General features: G+C 33.9%; 1 protein-coding gene across 1 annotated transcript in view; it reads left to right on the top strand.

Moving 5' to 3' along the window:
• The first annotated feature begins 531 nt into the window (after positions 1-531).
• LOC148940229 (diuretic hormone receptor-like) overlaps positions 532-14,020 on the top strand; it is a 319,450-nt gene continuing 305,961 nt past the window's right edge. Inside the window, exon 1 of the mRNA XM_089106103.1 lies at positions 532-577. The gene's annotated coding sequence lies outside the window, so the exon portion shown is untranslated. The remainder of the gene's footprint in view (positions 578-14,020) is intronic.

Here is a 14,020-nt window from a genome sequence, read left to right as displayed (position 1 = left end):
AAAGTAAAGGGTAACATTAAAACATAAAATGAGCAAAATATATTCTTTACAGGAATAAGACTTCCCCTTCTCCATCTCCACCTCATGGTCGTGGATACTTCAAAGGGTGCTCATTAAATCAGAAACTGAGAGTTTCGTTTTACGTAGGGGTATTTTTCACCAGGGGGTAAACACCGGCTACCCATTAATTGTACAAAAAAGTAAAAAGGACTTTCGAATGTTAGTCTTTTCCAATTTGACTAGATTGATGAAAAATAAGTTTTGTCATCTAACAGGTACAACCCTGTTTAAGTATTCGTATGAACACAAAAGCACCTCTTCGAACCCCTTATTTTTTATTGCAGGACTAATAGAACGGCTCATTTTTGCGGAAGGAATTTACACTTGTTAATCACAGAAAATGTTAACCTGCGGAGAGCAAGTGTAAAGATGCAACTGGTACCTTAAGAAACGCGCAGATGCACCGGGTCTTTCAGTTCTTATTTCCACGACTCGGACCATTCAGTCCCTGTTTTAAAGAGGTGACTAATGGTACTAGTGATATTGTAAGGGATAGAAGGATATTTACTCTATAAAAGTATGAACAAGTTAATTATATCTAATTTAAACAGCAAATCGAAGCATAGAAAATAGAATAAAATAGCACATTAATAAATACATAAATTAAAAGAATAAAAATTATTGTGATTTGTGTGCCCCAACCAAATTAAATGAAATTATGTAGCTTTTACTCTATTATCGTTTTAAAAGATCTTTATTGTAGTTAGGGGGTACAGGTTCCTTAAAATATGTGTCAGATATCTACGTTGAAAAGACAATTTCGCATTTAGAGTAAGCAATGTCAAGCACATTTAAATACTGTTATCGGTGAAAAAATAGGTTGGGGTTCTTAGAAGGGACACTAATATCAAAGAGCTTGTTCAGGAGGGGGGGTAAACATGGAACATAAACATTTTGTCTGCGGTTGTTTTATTTAAGATAAATAGAAATGCAAGTTGAACAAGCACCTTGCTTAAAGCCTATATTATAAAAACCTTTTCCAGGTTTTGCAGGAAAAACCACATTCTCAATTCTTACTGACAATTGCTCAATAATGATTAACCGGAAAAGGATGGTCAAATAATTTGACAATCAATATTAATGATAAGTTAAGGTAACATCTAATTGGAAATTTTTCAAAGCCACACAAACACATTACGCTTCGAGGGAAATCTAGTTCACTATATAGGAGTGGGGGTGATCAGTAGAATTAGTTTTTTCCATGTATTTTTTTACCCGTTTTTCAATATTTGGGTAGTTCAGTCCCTTCTCTGAAGAAGTTACTAATAGTGGTAGTGAAATAGTTAATAACGATAGTATATATTTTTATCTAATGACTGAAAGTAACTTTCAATTTCCAGAATCTTTTTTTTTATTTTATTTTTCGGTACTTATCATTTTACTTGGTATTAATGAAATGTTCCAAAAGGAATTTTTCGGATGAATTCTGCCAAAATTTCACTATAGTTCCTTCATATATCAAAGAAAAAACACGTTTTTACGACAAAAATAAAGAAGGCACAACATTAATACTTAGAACGAACAAAAATTACTCTGTCTATCAGGGGAGCTGTCCCCTCCTCAAAACTGCGCTCTTCAAGCTAGTGTTTTTAAGTACTTCACAAAAATTCCTCATTCTAATTAAATGGCTCTTGGGTTTTAAGAGTTTCTCTGAAAGAATCGGGTCAAAAAGTCAAACTGTTGGGTGATGAGTGAGGTATTGTAGAGCAGGTAGCTCCCCTCACACACGGAATAATTTCCGTTCGTTTTAAGTTTTAATAGTGCTCTTTGATTTCAGTTGAAAAACTTTTGTTTATATTTAGAGCTTCTGATCGTATTTTAAATAATACCAGAAAATTCACCTTCCCCTCCTTGGAAAATTGCTGAAAATTACCCAAGGGAAATTTCTAGCGGACAATTTCTAGCGCCTGGAATATTTTTCTTAATAATTTTAATTTGAAAGAAGACTTATTTTTATTTAATTTCCGATAGTTTTTTAAATCGTTCCGGAAATACACCCTTCACTAGTAAATTTTTCCCAGACTTCCCTCCCCCAATGGAAAGTTCCTCCCGTGGAAAATTCCGCCATGAAAAATTTTCCCGTGGAAAATGTGCCCCCTCTTCCCTTACAGAAAAATCTCACAAACAATTTCAACACCATTGAAAATTTCTCCTGGGCAGTTTTCCGGAACATTTGCGAATTTATAATTAGGTAGCCAAAGAAAAAGTATGACAAATAAAAGAATTTCTATAAGAATTTCGGTAAATTCTTCCCGTGTAAAACTTCCCGTGTAATGTTCATTCCCAGAAACATCTCTCTCCGCAGAAAATTCTCCCCGCGGAAAATCCCTCCCCCGCAGAAAATTATCCATCCCAAAAATGTCTGTATACTTCCCAATAACAAATACTATTTGTAGACAATGGGTGAACCTCAAAACTTACAGCCCTTTTACCAGGGGCTGTGGAGAGTCGTTTCCTCCCCAGAGGCATAGTTACTGAACCTTTGAACTACGCTGAACAAAATGGATTTTTTTTAATTTTTGACCAGATGACTCTGGGAAAAGGTGGGGGGGGCTATCAGCCATTCTATCTTTTTGGTCATTAAAGAGGGCACTAAAACTTTTATTTTAAAATATTTTAACTTTAAACTTTTTTTTAACATGCGAAGTATGTTTTTCGCGATTTGCTCACTCGGCCGCTAGAGTCTTGCTTCGAGGGGTCATTCAGAAACATCCGCAAACTGGGATAATTTCGTTGAACTGACAGAAAAATTATCTAAAAGTGACGAAAATGTGAAGGCCAAGTTAAAGCACTGATATTGCCACTATAATTGCAGTCATCAGTGCCAAAATTACTTAGTTACACTAATAGGAATTCCTTGCGGGGAGACGTTATTTCAGAAGTAAATCACCAAATTGCTACACTATTGTCGTCGACGAGACAAAAGATGTTTCTAGAACAGAAAAAGTACCCTTCCTACTCAGGTACATATCGAATGGAAAAGAAGTGGAGCGACCAATCGGCAGCTATCACATGCAAAAATTAGACGCCGAAAGGTTATCCACCTCGATTTGTAAAACTATAAAAAACGTTGGCGTTGATTTAATGTTGCGTGTTACCCAATGCTATGACGGTGCATACGTCATTAGCGGGGAATTTAACGGAGTTTTAGTAAAGCTAAGGGAGAAGGTGCCTCATGCAGTTTATGTACACTGTCGCGCCCTTAGTTTAAATTTAATTTTGACTGACTGCCTGAAAAACATCAGTGAACTTCTAGAATTTTCTCTGTGGTATTAAGACTTTACGTCTTGATATCACACAGTAACACTCCACATGAACTATTTGCAGAATCCCAGTGTATTAGCGTGCAAAATGTCTTGAAGCTAGAGAGGACAGCCCAAATTCGCTGGTTTTACTCAGTCCGCTATATTTCTGGGGCATACGAAACACTACGAAAGCTGAGAAATGACAACTAATGGAAAACCTTACGTAAAAACATATCAGAATCCTTGACTTTACACGATATCCAGGAATCAAAGTTTCCAAAATCTGAAATCAGTGCTTGGAGCAAGAGAAGTCAAGCCATTTTCACTCGTCCCAAAGACTTTCTTTCAAACTCAACAACCGGTATACGCGACATCAGTCAGCTAGTTCAATCCTACCACGGTAATTTACCACGGTAAATTTACCACGGTAAATTTCAGCACTTCGAGGTGATCGACCTCGAAGTCGATAACAGCTTTAACAGCTTTAACAATTTCAAAAGCAACATGAACCGACATTTCATGTTAAATACGCTTATGCTCGACGCTTTATCTGCCTTCATGTTAAGATTTTCCTGAATTTACGAAAGTTGAATGGGTAATGTGTCATTATCAAGTGATTCTCGTTGTTGATGAATATACCCTAGAATCCCAGCTTTCACTTGCAAAGTTGCATCTCTTAAAATGTGAAATTTCGAAACTGGATCTTTTCTGCGCTATCGAAATTTTATCCAACCACCCAAGTCCGAACTGCCTATTCTGCAGTGCTAAAACTGATGAAGCTAGTTGCTATTTTGCCTGTGAACACTGTCAGCAATAAGCGATTCTTTTCGGTATTAGGGCATGTGAAAAATTATCTGCAATTGACAATGAGAAATGATAGACTCGGCGATCTCATGATCATGGCCGACGAAAAATAGGAGGTTAAAAAACTGGATTTGGGTGGATTAGTCAACAAAAATCCCTCCGTTTACAACAATAAACACAACTACTTTTTACAAATAACTAAACAACCACATAAAAGACAGAAGTCCAGCGGGAAGTTCCATATACGAAATTATGATTTATCCCTTTCCAATATTATCATCATTCTTGGTTGACGTTTAGTATCTAAATATCAAAGTCCGACTTTTCGGCTGGAAATGAACCAGCTGTATAAAAGCCTTACTAAAAGCTAAGCGAAAATCTAGAATGTTGAGAAAACTTGCAACAGTATTGCACAATATTTGCTAAAAGGAGAAGGGATATTACATTTCAAATATCTGTTTCAAGCGGATATTATGATTTAATGAAAAGAGCCGATGGCGTAGCGAAATATTCTCGGTAGTTTCTAGTTCGAAACAGCTTTAACAATGCATGGATTTAATGTCAGCTTAAAAATGGAAAATGTCCCTTAAAAGGCTTTTATCATTCAAAAGGTAAACTTTTATTCTTTTCTGAAGGATTAAGAAACACAAGTCAGAGGAACACCTCTGGCATGCAAATCATTTTCTGTCCTCTCTGTGGTGGTTTTTAGGTGTCCGGGCATCAATATTACTTACAATTAACGGTGTTTCCGAACTCAGCTGGTTTCTTACTAAAAAATGAAAATTGTTGTAAACAGAATTAAATATAATCGTGAGGCTTTATGCGAATTATTTGTAGTTTTTGTGAACATTCTTTTCTAAATAGTTCCGGGTTTTATGCTCTGTTAAATTAGAATGGTAGTTTTCTTTGCGTCTTCAGTATTTCCCGAATTGTAAATTCCTTCTTTTTCTCCCTCCATAGTACCGTAATAGGAAGATTCTCTCAATATTCCAGATGAATGATATTTTTAGTAAAGTTGCCGTAGTTAGCTTCCAAATATCCGAATATTCTTTTTCTATATGTTGTACTTCACTATTTACAATTAGTTACTAGTGGATTGAAAATAAAATAAGTAATATAATATACAGGTTACCGTGAATGTTTGAAATTCATGAATTTCGACATTCGCCGGTGAATGTCCAAAATATCTTTTTCCTCCTTAGATTTAGTCAGCGTTGCCAGTCAACATTTTCAATTTAATGCATGGTTTTCTTATGACAGGTTAGAACAGGTTTGGTTAGTATAGCTTTAGTTTATCTAGGTTAGGTTTTTAACGCATTTCTGATATTTACAACCAAATTTAACCTAACCTAACCTAAACTAACACAACCTAACCTAACTTTAACTTTAACTATCATAGCTTGCATAAGACTGAAAAAGATGACTCGCAAAGCTGATTGAATCCAAGCAGAAAAAAGGGAATTTCGGACATTCACCGGTGAATGACAACATTAACCAGATTTCGGACATTCACGGTAACATATATTTTGAGTCCCTTTCTAGGGATACTTTGGCAAAGAACATTTCAGAGTTACAACTTCTTAAAAGGGGCTTGTAAACAGTCCATTGAATTTCTGGGATTCTAATAAAGAGAAGGATTTGATAGAAAGTTTTTGCGCGAAAGTTTATCCCCTGATTTTTGCCCAGGGGACTCTCACTCGATCGCGATGGGTGTTCCAAGAGAGATCTGTGGAGGAGAGGATTCCAAGGAGACGAAGCTCGTCGACTTACTTTATAGCTTCGTTGAAGAAGATGAAACCCGGGCTTATGAAAGGTGTATAACGGTAATTAGGTTTGCAGCGAAGGGTAATTCACTCAATCAAGGTGGGTGCTCCAAGAAAGAACTGTTGAAAAGTGGATTCCAAGGAGACGAAGCTTGTCAACTGTCTCTATAGCTTCGTTCAAGAAGATGAATCCACTTCTCCACAGCTCTTTCTTGGAACACCCACCTTGATCGAGTGAATTACCCTTCGCTGCAAATCTAATTACCGCTATACACCTCGCACACACCCCAGCTTCATCTTCTTGAACGAAGCTATAAAGAAAGTCGACATGCTTCGTCTCCTTGGAATCAACTCTTCCACAGTTCTTTCTTTGAGTACCTACCTTGATTGAGTGAATTACCCTTCTCTGCCATACCAATTACCGAACACCCCGCATACACCCCAGTTTCATGAAAACAAGAAGATAAAACCGGGGTGTATGCAAGGTGTATAGCGGTAATTAGATTTGCAATGAAGGCTTTTGAGCTTCAGTTACCTCAAGCCCCCCAAGCAAAAGTAATTTGACTTATTTTTGCTGTATTCCTGCAAAAAATGGGATTACCTTCCATAAATTGGCTGAAAACTACATTTTATTATGACGTGCTTTGATTACTTGAAAAACACATAAGATCTTAAAATTCTGTTCGACAGATTTCGTTTTAATTTGTATGGTCATTAGTTCCTTTTATAGGGGGCGGAGGGTAGAGGGGGGACACTTTTTCATATTATACATGTAAAAAAAATACTGAATTCTTATTTTAAAAAAGAGGGCTGAAACCTCTTTTCAAAGGTAATCAAACCAACTGAATTCGAAAATGTTTGCTTTTCACATGCTTTTAGGTGTTTTCTTCTTTATCTAAAATTATTTTCTTCTTTATCTAAAATAAAAAAAAAATACTGAATTCTTATTTTAAAAAGAGGGCTGAAACCTCTTTTCAAAGGTAATCAAACCAACTGAATTCGAAAATTTTTGCTTTTCACATGCTTTTAGGTGTTTTCTTCTTTATCTAAAATTATTTTCTTCTTTATCTAAAATAAAAAAAATACTGAATTCTTATTTTAAAAAGAGGGCTGAAACCTCTTTTCAAAGTTAATCAAACCAACTGAATTCGAAAATTTTTGCTTTTCACATGCTTTTAGGTGTTTTCTTCTTTATCTAAAATTATTTTCTTCTTTATCTAAAATCAAAAAAAATACTGAATTCTTATTTTAAAAAGAGGGCTAAAACCTCTTTTCAAAGGTAATCAAACCAACTGAATTCAAAAATTTTTGCTTTTCACATGCTTTTAGGTGTTTTCTTCTTTATCTAAAATTATTTTCTTCTTTATCTAAAATAAAAAAAAAATACTGAATTCTTATTTTAAAAAGAGGGCTGAAACCTCTTTTCAAAGGTAATCAAACCAACTGAATTCGAAAATTTTTGCTTTTCACATGCTTTTAGGTGTTTTCTTCTTTATCTAAAATTATTTTCTTCTTTATCTAAAATAAAAAAAAAATACTGAATTCTTATTTTAAAAAGAGGGCTAAAACCTCTTTTCAAAGGTAATCAAACCAACTGAATTCGAAAATTTTTGCTTTTCACATGCTTTTAGGTGTTTTCTTCTTTATCTAAAATTATTTTCTTCTTTATCTAAAATAAAAAAAAATACTGAATTCTTATTTTAAAAAGAGGGCTGAAACCTCTTTTCAAAGGTAATCAAACCAACTGAATTCGAAAATTTTTGCTTTTCACATGCTTGTAGGTGTTTTCTTCTTTATCTAAAATTATTTTCTTCTTTATCTAAATTCAAAAAAAATACTGAATTCTTATTTTAAAAAGAGGGCTGAAACCTCTTTTCAAAGGTAATCAAACCAACTGAATTCGAAAATTTTTGCTTTTCACATGCTTTTAGGTGTTTTCTTCTTTATCTAAAATTATTTTCTTCTTTATCTAAAAAAAAAAATACTGAATTCTTATTTTAAAAAGAGGGCTGAAACCTCTTTTCAAAGGTAATCAAACCAACTGAATTCAAAAATTTTTGCTTTTCACATGCTTTTAGGTGTTTTCTTCTTTATCTAAAATTATTTTCTTCTTTATCTAAAATAAAAAAAAAATACTGAATTCTTATTTTAGAAAGAGGGCTGAAACCTCTTTTCAAAGGTAATCAAACCAACTGAATTCGAAAATTTTTGCTTTTCACATGCTTTTAGGTGTTTTCTTCTTTATCTAAAATTATTTTCTTCTTTATCTAAATTCAAAAAAAATACTGAATTCTTATTTTAAAAAGAGGGCTGAAACCTCTTTTCAAAGGTAATCAAACCAACTGAATTCGAAAATTTTTGCTTTTCACATGCTTTTAGGTGTTTTCTTCTTTATCTAAAATTATTTTCTTCTTTATCTAAAATAAAAAAAAAAATACTGAATTCTTATTTTAGAAAGAGGGCTGAAACCTCTTTTCAAAGGTAATCAAACCAACTGAATTCGAAAATTTTTGCTTTTCACATGCTTTTAGGTGTTTTCTTCTTTATCCAAAATTATTAAAAAAAAATTTTAAGCTAGGAACTTTTCATTGGTAGCTTCAAAGCCTGAAAATTTAAGATTTTTGGCATCACCACAAAAATGCATTCTTTTTAGAAATTCATTGTTTTCAAACTTGCATTTTTTTAAAGTTTCTCTAGGGACGAGGGCCGTTTACATACTGTTAAAAGCCACGAAAAGTTTGTTTCAGCGAAACAGTCTCTACTATTTGAAATAAAAGCTAAAATTTACAAATTTTTTCTATGTGGTTGCTAAGCAAAATCTACGATTCACGCTAATTTAGGCTTAAAAGTGTAGTAACCCAAGACTCTGATATGTTAAGTCCTAATACGCTAGAAAAACAAATGACAGCTGTTACTATTAGAAATGGAAATGTATAATTTGGGATATTTTACGTTACACTTCCTTGACATGTATTACATGTTTATGGAATTGTAATCAGAGAGAGAGGTGTGGGTTCCTGTAAAATAAGGAGTTTGTTTTACAAGGCTGATGTGTCCTTGTAAATTATGAGGACCAGACCCGTACAGTGGGGGACTAGGGCTCCCCATCATCATATTTTTTCCTGATGTTTTTTTGTACTTATTATTCAAATTATAAAAAAAATATCATAGGGGTCTCCGGGAAAAAAAAATTGTATCCATCTATTTGGAATCAGGGGGGGGAATTACACTTGAATGTGAAATATCAATGAACTATTGTTTCTCTGATAAAAAAAATGGCGTGAGAACTTGCTGTTATTGTAGCTAGTTTAAAAGAGTAGTGCTCTAAAAGATATATTCAGTAATTTCTCAAAGAAGGCTAAGGATTACAAAACTTTATACTACCCAAGGCCGTATCCAGGGGGATAGGGAGTTTGAACCCCCATCCCCCCTTTGAAATGTTATTCAGATATGTTCAGTAATTTCTCGAAGAAGGCTATGGATTACAAAACTTCATACTACCCAAGACCGTATCCAGGGGGATAGGGGGTTTGAACCCCCCCCCCCGTTAAAATGTTTTTCTGGCAAGAAAAAACGTATAAATAAATGCGCATAGCGTATAAACAGATATAAATGCACATAAATAAATCTTTGAAACGTTTTTGAAGTTTTTTGGTACTTGTCAATTTTTGGTACTTGGTACCAAAAATTGGTACAAAAATTTGGTACTTTGGTACTTTGATACTTGGAAGTTTTTGGTACTTGTCAGAACACACCCAAAAAGTGAAGTTAGGTTAATCCTAATGAAATATACCAAAATATGGTGAAAATTTAATACTTTATTAGCAGAACTATGGGAACTACTGCAGAGAATTATGGAAAGTAGGCCGCCCAGAACACATTATATTAAATACGTAACCTAGCCTAACGAAAATACCATTTTTATATATTAAAAAATTAATTAAAATAAACCTACAACGTAGTTTTCCACTGAGCCTGAGCTAATTGTCTCCAAATACAGAAAGCTAAACCGGTTTTTGTCAGATGTTGCGGGTCAAAATTCTTTTGTGTGTTCTGAATGATAAAAAACTACCGGTTTTTGTACCCCCTCCCCTCCTCGAGCCCGAAAAAACACCCCCTCCATCAAACCCCGACCAAAACTCCTGAATACGGCTCTGATACTAACCACCCTCAAAATTGGGAATAATACTCTCTCATTAGTCACTACTTCTAAATTCCTATACCACAAGGTTCATTTTCCTACTGCTAAAAATGTCTCTTTTTACCCCAATTTTGGCGTTCCTTAATCCTTTCAATTTGTTTCTTCTTAACTATTGTTTATATTCTGCTCTCAATTCTATGAAAAATTTACACGTTTACACATTTCTTGTTATGGCTCATCATTCCACGCATTTATTATTTTGTATATTTTTTTTGCATATATAAAAATATTACATTATTTGATGCTCTGTAAAATGCAAAAAATGTAATTTGTTTTACTTATATCACATTTAAATATGGTGAGATAAAAGTTGGCTGCAGGTCACTACTCCAGCTCCAAACAATTTTACACTAGAGTGAGTTTTTAATAGCAGATTTCAAATACTTCACATTGATTAGCCTTAAATAACAGCTAAGGCTGTTTTATCCCTTCGATTACAAAATAAGGCATCCTATAGGCCACTGTCAAGCGCGTATCTAGGGTGGGTAGGGATTTGACCCCCGCCCCCGAAATTTTTGTCCGACTCGTAAAAACGTAACAAAAACGAGTATAAGCAAACTTTCATGCGTTTTTTTAAGTTTTTTCCTCCCCCCTTCCCCGAAAAAATCCTGGATACGGCCCTGGCTACTGCGCTTTTATATCCCCAACTTTTTGGGGTTCGCTGAATTTCGCCGAAAGAATCTTGTGTTTTCCGCAATCTCCCTCCCTCTCCGAACTAGCGCTTGTAGATACAGGAACGTTAACAGGAAAAACGAATCGCTAATTTTCGTTAAAGGCAGTTTTGGGGGAATCAGTTTTTTCGGTGAATTCAGGGCAACTACGAAAAATAGGGGATAGTAGATACCCTGATCCTATGTAAAATTCGAACCCCCAGGGAATTGCACAAAATCAAACTTTAGGGGGTTGTATTTTATGTAGGTTAAATTTTAAGTAGACGGAAATTTTTACGAAAAAAAAATAAATTGAATTTTTCGCTGCAAATGGCAAGTAGGTTTGGGTTCTACGTTATTGGAAATTTAGTGGGATGTGCCTGATCCGTATATTCAAGGATATTATTCATTATTTACCCCTTTACATTTTTCTATAAATATCTATTATTCTTCCAGTATCGGTGGCTTAGAATGACAGTTATGGCGATGACATATGCAATATACGTCAAATAAAATCACAGTTGCGAGTTCCATAAAGATAATATCGAATACAAAATATTGGACAAGGGCTAGGAGTTGGCGGCCAAGAAAGATTTGCCGGAAATCACTTCTTTTCTATGAAACCAGTTTGATTAATGGTCTTATTTTCTGAAATGGTGCTTTCTTTTTAATTGTCCTTTCTAAAAATAGATAATGAAGAAAAAGTCTCATTGGAAACAATTTGATTGTTTCTTAATGGCGAGTCTCGTCCCAGCTCTCGCGTCCTTTTTTCTTTCTTTTTTTAGCATAAGGTCAATTTCATACTTTTGGCCATTCTGGCTTTATTTTAAGAAGTAAAAGAGGGATCAAAATTTTTCAGTTGGCTAGGATCAATAGTTACCATGCTGCATCAGATGGTTCTTGTCTAAACTTTCAAGAAACGAAAAAGCAGCACACATTTCCTGCTTTTTCACGGTCCAAGTATAGACCCCTGGGGTATTCCATTATCATCCAGTTTATTAAAAGTTTATTAATTGGCTAAGATCAATAGTTACCATGCTGTGGTAGATGGTTCTTGTCAAAACTTTCAAGAAACGAAAAAGCAGCAAACACGCTGCTTAAAGAATTTTGGTAGATGGTCCTTGTCAAAACTTTCAAGAAACGAATTGTTTGGAAAAGCAGCACACGGAAAAGGGTGTTTAAGCTCAATCCACCTTTCGTATAGATTTTAAGATATTCATAAATATTTTTAGACAGTGATTTTAATTTAACCTGTGCCACTAAAATTAAGCCATGTTAAAATTTTGTAGTTCAAGGTTTAGTTAAAAAAGAAATATAATTTTTATATTGTTGCGGAAGGGCAATGTATTTTATATGTTTGTTTATGTATATTTATTCAGTGGGTAATACTACCTCGTAATTCTTAAAATAACTAAAACAATTCTTTTCTATTTAAATTTATTCAACTCTATCACAAATAATTTCTGAGACCACTCTGGCTAATCATTACAAAACGAAAAAAACGTAAAGAAGAGAGAAACAAGAATAATAGCAGCCAGTGAAAAACATAAGAAGAGTTTGCAAATAATTTGTTGGAAACATTCGCTCAATTGTCCTCAGTGTAGAATAATAAAAAAAATGGATTAAAGTCCAAAGTCCAAACGATTAAAAGGGATTCAAAGGGGTTAAAGTCCAAACAACAATATAAAATCAAAATTCAAAACAAACAGCGGAGCGGTGGTCTCGACCGAAATATTTACTTATTTTTCTTCTGTTTTCCACTAGCTGTTATTGTCCTCGTTTCTCTCTTTTTTTGCCATTTTTCGTTTTGCTGAATTCTATTTATTATCCTTTCTCTAGTTTTACCTGTCACTGTTTTACCAACACGCTCTCACAAGCTGAGCTTTTGGTTCCTGCTGATTAATAATTTTTATTTTGACTGATAATATATTATTACACTACTGACAATCCAGATACACCCAAAATATACAAACAAGAAAAAAAGAAACAATAACAAAGTATATAGAATGCATAAATAAGAGGACAATTCTTATACAAACAAGCCTGGTAATTAAGTGGCAAAGATTATGATCAAAATTCTGGCTTGAAAAGCCATGTTCAGCATAAAATTTGTTACCCATTTTGCCCACCCCCATTGGCAAGAAAAGATAGCAAAATTAAGATGAAACTTTTGTAAAAATACCTATCCTTGGCCAAATTGGGCGTTATAATAACTATTGCTACTAATAGCTAAAATATGAACCAGAAAGTGTCAAAACAAAATAAAAAACTATGTCAGAAACCCCTTGGGTATCCTTAATCAGACATAGAGTCATAATAACTAGTATTACTACTATTTTCTCAATTATGTTTCCTTATTCGCACTGTCTAATAATGACCACTACTTTTTAAATTCAGAGCGTGATCGAAATAACATAAAAAACTAAGCCAGAAATAATACAGACATATCTGACCAAATTAAGAGCCATAATGACAATTACATCCACTGTTTTCAAAAAGTGTCTTTTCCCCTTTGCATTGTATTCTGAATAAGTATCCTAATTTCTACGTATCCATTGTATCCTAATTTCTACGAATTATAAAACATATGATCAGAAAGTGATCGAAATACCGTAAATAACCACGCCCGGTTATTACGGATATACTTAATCTAATTAAGAGTCATAATGGCCATTATAACCTAAGATAAAAGTGTTCTGTTCCATTTTTACTGTTTTCAAATGACTAAAGATTCACAAAAAAAAATAAGAAAATGTAACGTCAGAACTTGATAAAAAAAAACACACAAGAATAGGACAAAAATATTTAAGATATTTCAGACCAATTTGGTTGTCATAATGACCATTGCTGTCGGTAGGCTATATAAAATCAAACCATGAAATCAGAACGCGGTCAAAACAAAATAAGAAAACAACGTCAGAAACCTTTCTAACATCCTTTAACAAATTAAGGGTCACGCCCCTGTTTTCTGAAAAAAATACCCTTTTCACTGTTTTATATCGACTACGATTTCCAAAATTTTAGACCGTGTCTAAAATATACAAAAAGCCATGCCCGGCACCACTCAGACTAACTTGACCAAATTAAAAGCCCTAATTACCATTATGATAAATGTGTTTAAAAACTGTATTTTCCTATTTATACCGTTTTCTAACGAATCCTAATTTTTTAAAATCAGAACTCTCAAATATCCTTGAGATAACTAAGAGTCATACTGACTATTCTGATCACAGTTTGACAAAACCGATTTGTCCTTTTTGTAACATTACTCAATAACCAGTGATTTCTATTAATAAG

Source organism: Artemia sp. Qi Xiang Cuo, chromosome 20, assembly GCF_049724085.1.
Source record: "Artemia sp. Qi Xiang Cuo chromosome 20, ASM4972408v1, whole genome shotgun sequence".
Lineage (NCBI taxonomy): Eukaryota > Metazoa > Arthropoda > Branchiopoda > Anostraca > Artemiidae > Artemia > Artemia sp. Qi Xiang Cuo.
This window is presented reverse-complemented; position numbering and strand designations above follow the sequence as displayed.